This window comes from Sciurus vulgaris (assembly GCF_902686455.1).
Source record: "Sciurus vulgaris genome assembly, chromosome: 9".
NCBI classification, from domain to species: domain Eukaryota; kingdom Metazoa; phylum Chordata; class Mammalia; order Rodentia; family Sciuridae; genus Sciurus; species Sciurus vulgaris.
The window spans coordinates 48,500,236-48,506,689 of record NC_136469.1 but is presented as its reverse complement, the minus strand read 5'-3'; the positions used below and the strand labels follow the sequence as shown (position 1 = coordinate 48,506,689).

Genomic DNA, 6,454 nt, shown 5'->3' with positions numbered 1-6,454 from the left:
GCCTGTGCTCTAGGTACTTCAAACTGTGTGGAACAGTTTTGGAAAGAGAAGTGAGAGATGTTTGCAAAGAAATTATATAGAGAAAATAACTTTTTTCTCTTCATGAATGATTTTAAAAGGCTCTAGAAGCTTGCTAAAGTGAAACAGATAATCCATGAACTAGTAGGAAGTAACTGTCATTTCCACAGTAAACAAACAAACTCAGTGCAAGGAGATAAAAGAAGTTGGTCTAACTAGATTTAATTTGAAATAGTTCATGATTTGTTATCTTGAAGATGGCATATATATGTCCTAAAAGGTTCATCAAGTATACAAAATCCCACAACCTCTGTCAAGCACCTTATAAGAAATTAAATATACTAACCCAAAGACATGGGTCCTGCTCTCATAGATTCCACTCTCCTCTGGGAGAGAGATGGACAATATATTACAGTAAAACAGGCTAAGTGCTAAAGAAAAACTCTACTAAAGTTCTCTTTTGAACATACATAGACAAAAAATGAAATGGATGGAAAAAGATATACCATGCAAATGTACACTTAGAGCAAGAGTAGTTATACTTATATCAAATAATATAGAGTTTGAGTCAGAAACAACAAAAAGAAAAAAAAAAGAATGTCATTATATAATGATAAAAGGGCCAATTCAGCAAGAAAAATACATATATACATAGAAAAATACATTTACAGATTTACTTATATATGTATTTATAATTGCTCTATTGTCACACTGAATTGGCCCTTTATATTTATATAAAGAAAATACTAATAGATCTAAGGGGAGACAGACAGTAATAATAGTATGATAGTAGGAATAATAGTAGGGGACTTCAGTATCCCATTTTCAGCAATGAAAAGATCACTCAGAAAGTCAACAAAGATGTTTATATTTTAAACTACAGATCAAATGAATATAACAGATATTTATAGCCATTCCATTCAACAGATGTATAATACACATCATTCTCAAGTGTACATGGAATTCTCTAGGACAAATCATGTTAGGCTAGATAACAAGTCTTATCCAATTTAAGATGATTAAAGTTGTATCTAGCATCTTTTTTGACCACAGTGTATAAAACTAGAAATCAACAACAGGAGGAATCTCAGAAATTTACAAATACATGGAAATTAAATAACATGTTTCTGGACAACCAATGGGCCCATAAATCAATTAAAAGAAAATTTTAAAATGTCTTGAGAGATGAAAATGAAAATTGATCATACCATACACATGAGACATGCAAAGGCATTTCTAAGAGAAAATTTTTAGCAATAAAAATGAAGAAAGATATCCAACAAATATTCTACATTGCATTTTTAAAAAGTATTTTTTAGTTGTCAATGGATATTTTTTCTTTATTTATTTGTATGGGGTGCTGAGAATCAAACCCAGGGTCTCACACATGCCAGGCAAACACTATACCACTGAGTCACAAGTCCAGCTCCCTACATTGCATTTTAAGGAACTAGAAAAACAAGAACAAACTAAACTCAAAATTAGTAGAAAAAATTATAAATATTAAAGCAGTAATGAATGAAATGGAGATAACAAACTAAAAACAAAATGAAGAATTAGTCTTTTGGGAAGATAAATCAAGTCAACAAATTTTTAGCTAAACTAAGAGGAAATAAAGAGAACCCCCCCAAGCCCAAACAATTAAAATTAGAGATGAAAAAGGAGACAGTACAGCTGATACAATAAAAACATCAAGGATCATGAGATAATTATGAATAAGTATAAGCAAAAACTTGGAAAATCTAGAGGAAATGGATAAATTTCTGGATACATAAAAACTATTAAGTTTGAATTATAAAGAATTTGAAAATTCGAATAGATCAATAACAATTAAGGAGTTTGGGCAAATACCAAAAAGTCTCTTGTGAAATAAATGCCAAGGCATTGTGGCTTCACTGTTGAATTCTAACAAACTTTTGAAGAATAACTAATAATATCAATACTTCTCAAACAATTCCAAAAAATTGAAGAGGAAGGAAGTCTTCTGAACTCATTCTATGAGGCCAGCATTACCCTGAAACCAAAACCGACAAGGGTGCAACGAAAAAGAAAACCATAGGTCAATATCCTTGATGAACACAGATTCAAAAAAGCTCAACAAAATACTTGCAAACAAAATCCAAAAGCACACTATAAATGTCATTCGCCATAATCCAATGGGGTTCTTTTTAGGCATGCAAGGATAGTTCAGACATACACGAATCAATGATTTGATGAAATTTAACATCTCCTCATGATAAAAAAGATTAGGTCCCTAGAAGGATCTGACCATCACACAATAAAATTGATACAGATATCCCCATAGCTAATATCACACTAAATGTAGAAAAATTCAAAGCTTTCCCTTTAAGATTTGCAACAACATGAGGATATTTACTTTCACCACCTTTATTCAACATGGTATTAGAAGTCGTAGCTAGAGCAATTAGACAATAAGAAGAAATAAAAGGCATTTAACTTGGAATGGTAGAAATTAAATTGTCCTTGCTCACAGATAGCATGATCCTATATAGAAACCCCAGAATACTGCAGCAAAAATTGTTAGAATAAACAAATTCAGTCAAGTTTCAGGATACAAAATCAGTATACAAAATCATTAGTGCTTCTATATATTAATAGTTAATTATCTGAAAAGAAATCAAGGAAACAATTTCACTTATAATATCTCCAAAAACCAATCCAAAACGAAAGAATTACTGAGGAAAAAATTTAACTAAGAAAGTGAAGTATTTCTACCATGCAAGATATAAAACATTGACAAAAGATTGCAGGGGATTGAAATAAATGGAAAAATATTCTGTTCTCATGAATTAAAAGAATGGATTTTGTTAGAATTTCAAAATACATGAAGCAGTCTACAGATTCAATGAAATCCCTGTCAAAATATCAATGACATTCTTTGTAGAGATAGGAAAAAAATTCCTAAAATTTATATAGAACCTCAAAATCCCTAGTAGCCAAAGCAATCTTGAGCAAAAGAACAAAGCTGGAGGTATACTACTGGATCTCAAAATATTACAAAGTTATAGTAACCAAAACAACATGGCAATGGAAAATATTATAGACCAATGGAACATAACAGCCCATAAATAAATCCATGAATTTACAGTCAACCAATTTTCTACAAAGATGCCACAAATACATACAGTCACATTAATAGTATTGTGAAAATTGGACATCTACATGCAGAAAAATAAAATTAGATTCTTTTCTTTCATCCTGTACAAAAATAAACTCAAATTGAAATGAAGACTTAAGTGTAAGATCTGAAACTGTGAAACTACTAGAAGAAATAGTAAAAAGAATGGTCCATGATGTTGGTTCCGGCAAGGATATTTTGGGAAAAAACCTGAAAAGCAAAAACAACAAAGCAAAAGTAGACAAATAGGGTTGCAGTGAACTGAAAAGCTTCTTTCCAGAAAGGAAATCATCAACAGAATGAAGAGACAATCTAGAGAACGGGAGAAAATATCTGCATCTGACAAGTGGTTAACATCTGACAAGGGGTTAATATTCAAAATATATGAGGAACTCAAACAATGCAATAGGAAATAAATAAATTTTAAAATGAGCAAAAGACTTGAATAGACACATCTCAGTGGAAGACAAACAATGAACAGGTATATGAAAAAATGTTCAACATCTTTGCCACTAGAGAATGCAACTCAAAACCACAAGAACTATAACCTCATATATTCAACTCAATAACCACAATAAAATATAACCCATCTTAGTTGGCCATTATCCCAAAGACAGCAAATTACAACTGTTGGTGTGGTTGTGGAGAAAAGGAGACCCTCATATTACTGTTGGTGGGAATATAAATTTGTAAAGACATTATACAAGACACCATGGAAGTTGCTCAAAAAATTTAAAACAGAACTACCATGTGATCCAGCAATCCCACTACTGGGTATATATCCAAAGGGAATGAAATTAATCTGTCAAAAATATATCAGCCACTGGGCACAGTGGCTCACACCTGTAATCCCAGAGACTTGGGAGGCAGAGGCAGGAAGACGGTGAATTCAAAGCCAGCCTCAGCGACAGGAAGGTGCTAAACAACTCAGTGAGACTCAGTCTCTAAATAAAAAGCAAAATAGGGCTGGGGATGTTGCTTAGAGATGAAGTGCCCCTGAGTTCAATCCCTGGTACCAAAAAAAAAAAAAAAAAAAAAAGACTTTAGCCCTCCTGTGTTTATTGAAGCACTCACTATTCAACATAGACAAGAGATGGAAATCATCTAAGAGTTCATCAAGTGATGAATGAGTAAAGAAATATACATAAGTATATATGCACATACCACAGAATATTATTTAGCTGTAAAAAAGATGAAATCTTTCTTTCATTTACAGCAACATGGATGGAACTGGAGAAACATTATCTTAAGTGAAATAAGTCAGGCACAAAAAGAGAAGTATCACATTCTCTCACTCACATGTGTAATCTAAAAATGTTGATCTCATAGAAGTTGAGAGTACAACGGTAGTACCAAGAGTCTGGGGTAGTTGGTGGGGAAAGGGTCAGAAAGATGTTGGTTAAAGATTTCAATAATTACAGTGAGATATTGGGAAAATATTTCAAGAGATCTATTATATAAGATGACTATAGTTAATGACAATATCCCTAAAGAGTGTTAAAAAAAAAATGGATGTTAAGTGTCCTGGCCACAAAAATGATAATTTTGTGATGGAATGCACTTGTTAAATAGCTAGATTTAACTAACAATGTGTTTATACGTCAAAGCATCCTGTTGTACAAAACAAAACCATGCATTGTTATCTTTGAATTTAAAACATAATAAAAGAAATTTTTAAAAATTCTTCTCTAATACTTGATGACCTAACTAGTTTTTGCTCCAATTTTATAAATAAATGCACATGCATTCATATTTCAGTGACATTTTTTCACCTTACAGGGGAAATTATAATGTAGAAGAGAGTGATATATAATTTATGGAATCAGAATCAAATATTTGACAGTTTATCTAGTGTCTCTGCATGAACCTAGTTGTTGACAAAAGCACTTACTCTATGTGAAGAAAGCCCCACCCCTGCATTCCAAGTCGTCATAAATTCAATTTTGGGGAAGTAAGAGAAAGCTCCTCAGTTACCAGTTATACTCTCACCTGAAAATCATGGGGAACCCCAGAGGACCTCAAAGATGATTCATGTTTTCAGTGGATCAATAAACTAGATCAAGGTCAAGCTAATCTATCATCAGTAACTGTGGAACAAAACAAAACCACATGAAACAAGAAAACATTTGTTTCTGACCCAAAATGCCTGACCTGGAAAAGAAGGAGTGTGGATTATCTAATTTCTGATGTTATCCTTAAACCTAAAACTCAATGATAATTCCACACTAAATGTTTATAAGGATACTAATACATCATATCAGGAACAGAGGATGTAAATACGTTGAAAACCCTTTTGTAATAAGGAAATGTGTGCTTTCTTTAGTAATATGTAAGTGAGTAGAACAGGAGTGACTCTAATTCATTATAGGTAGGAGTGAAGTATAAAGGTCAATAAAACCAAGTCCCGAATGGCTGCTCTGAAAAGCCATCTTTGCATTGTTCCTGGGTCCAACTCCCCACTCGCCGCAACCACCTCGGCGGCCCCTTCGGACTCTGGCAGCTTTGTCGCAGAGTACAACCCACTGCATCAGGTCACCGGCGTGCCCCACCATGTCAGATGCTGCCGTGGACACTAACTCCGAGATCGCCACCAAGAACTTAAAGGAGAAAAAGGAAGTTGTGGAGGATGCAGAGAATGGAAGAGATGCCCCTGCTAATGGGAATGCTAATGAGGAAAATGGGGAGCAGAAGACTGACAAGGAGGCAGATGAAGAAGAGGAAGAGGAGGAGGAAGGTGATGGTGAGGAAGATGATGGAGATGAAGATGAGGAGGGCTGAGGCAGCTACAGGCAAAGGGGCAGCTAAAGATGAGTAGGATGATTATGTTGATACAAAGAAGCAGACCACTGAGGATGACTAGACAGCAAAGAAGGAAAGCTTAAACTAAAAATCAAAGGCGGTCGTGACCTATTTGCCCTCTACTTTCCATCTCAGAATCTAATGTGGTCACCTTTGAGTAGAGAGGCCAGGCCACCCACCCTTCCACAGCCCGCAGTGCCACCCACAGATGACACATGCTCTCCGCCACCCAATCGAAACCACAACATCAATTTGCAACAGGGCAGGAAAAAAAGGACCCAAACTTCCAAGGCCCTGCTTTTTTTCTTAAAATTACTTTACAAAAGGAAAATTTGTTTGTATTTTTTATTTACATTTTATATTTTTGTACATATTTTTAGGAGTCAGCCTTTTTTAATGATCTTGGATGACCAAACCAGCCTTTGGAGCCTTCTCTGTCCTACTTTTGACTTTACTTGTGGTGTGACCATGTTCATTATAATCTCAAAAGAGAAAAAA

General features: G+C 34.2%; 1 pseudogene across 1 annotated transcript; it reads left to right on the top strand.

Annotated features, from left to right (window-relative positions):
* The first annotated feature begins 5,679 nt into the window (after positions 1-5,679).
* LOC306669459 (prothymosin alpha-like) lies at positions 5,680-6,017 on the top strand (annotated as a pseudogene). Its single transcript has one exon. The product of its transcript is annotated as a prothymosin alpha-like (transcript).
* The last annotated feature ends 437 nt before the right edge of the window (positions 6,018-6,454 follow it).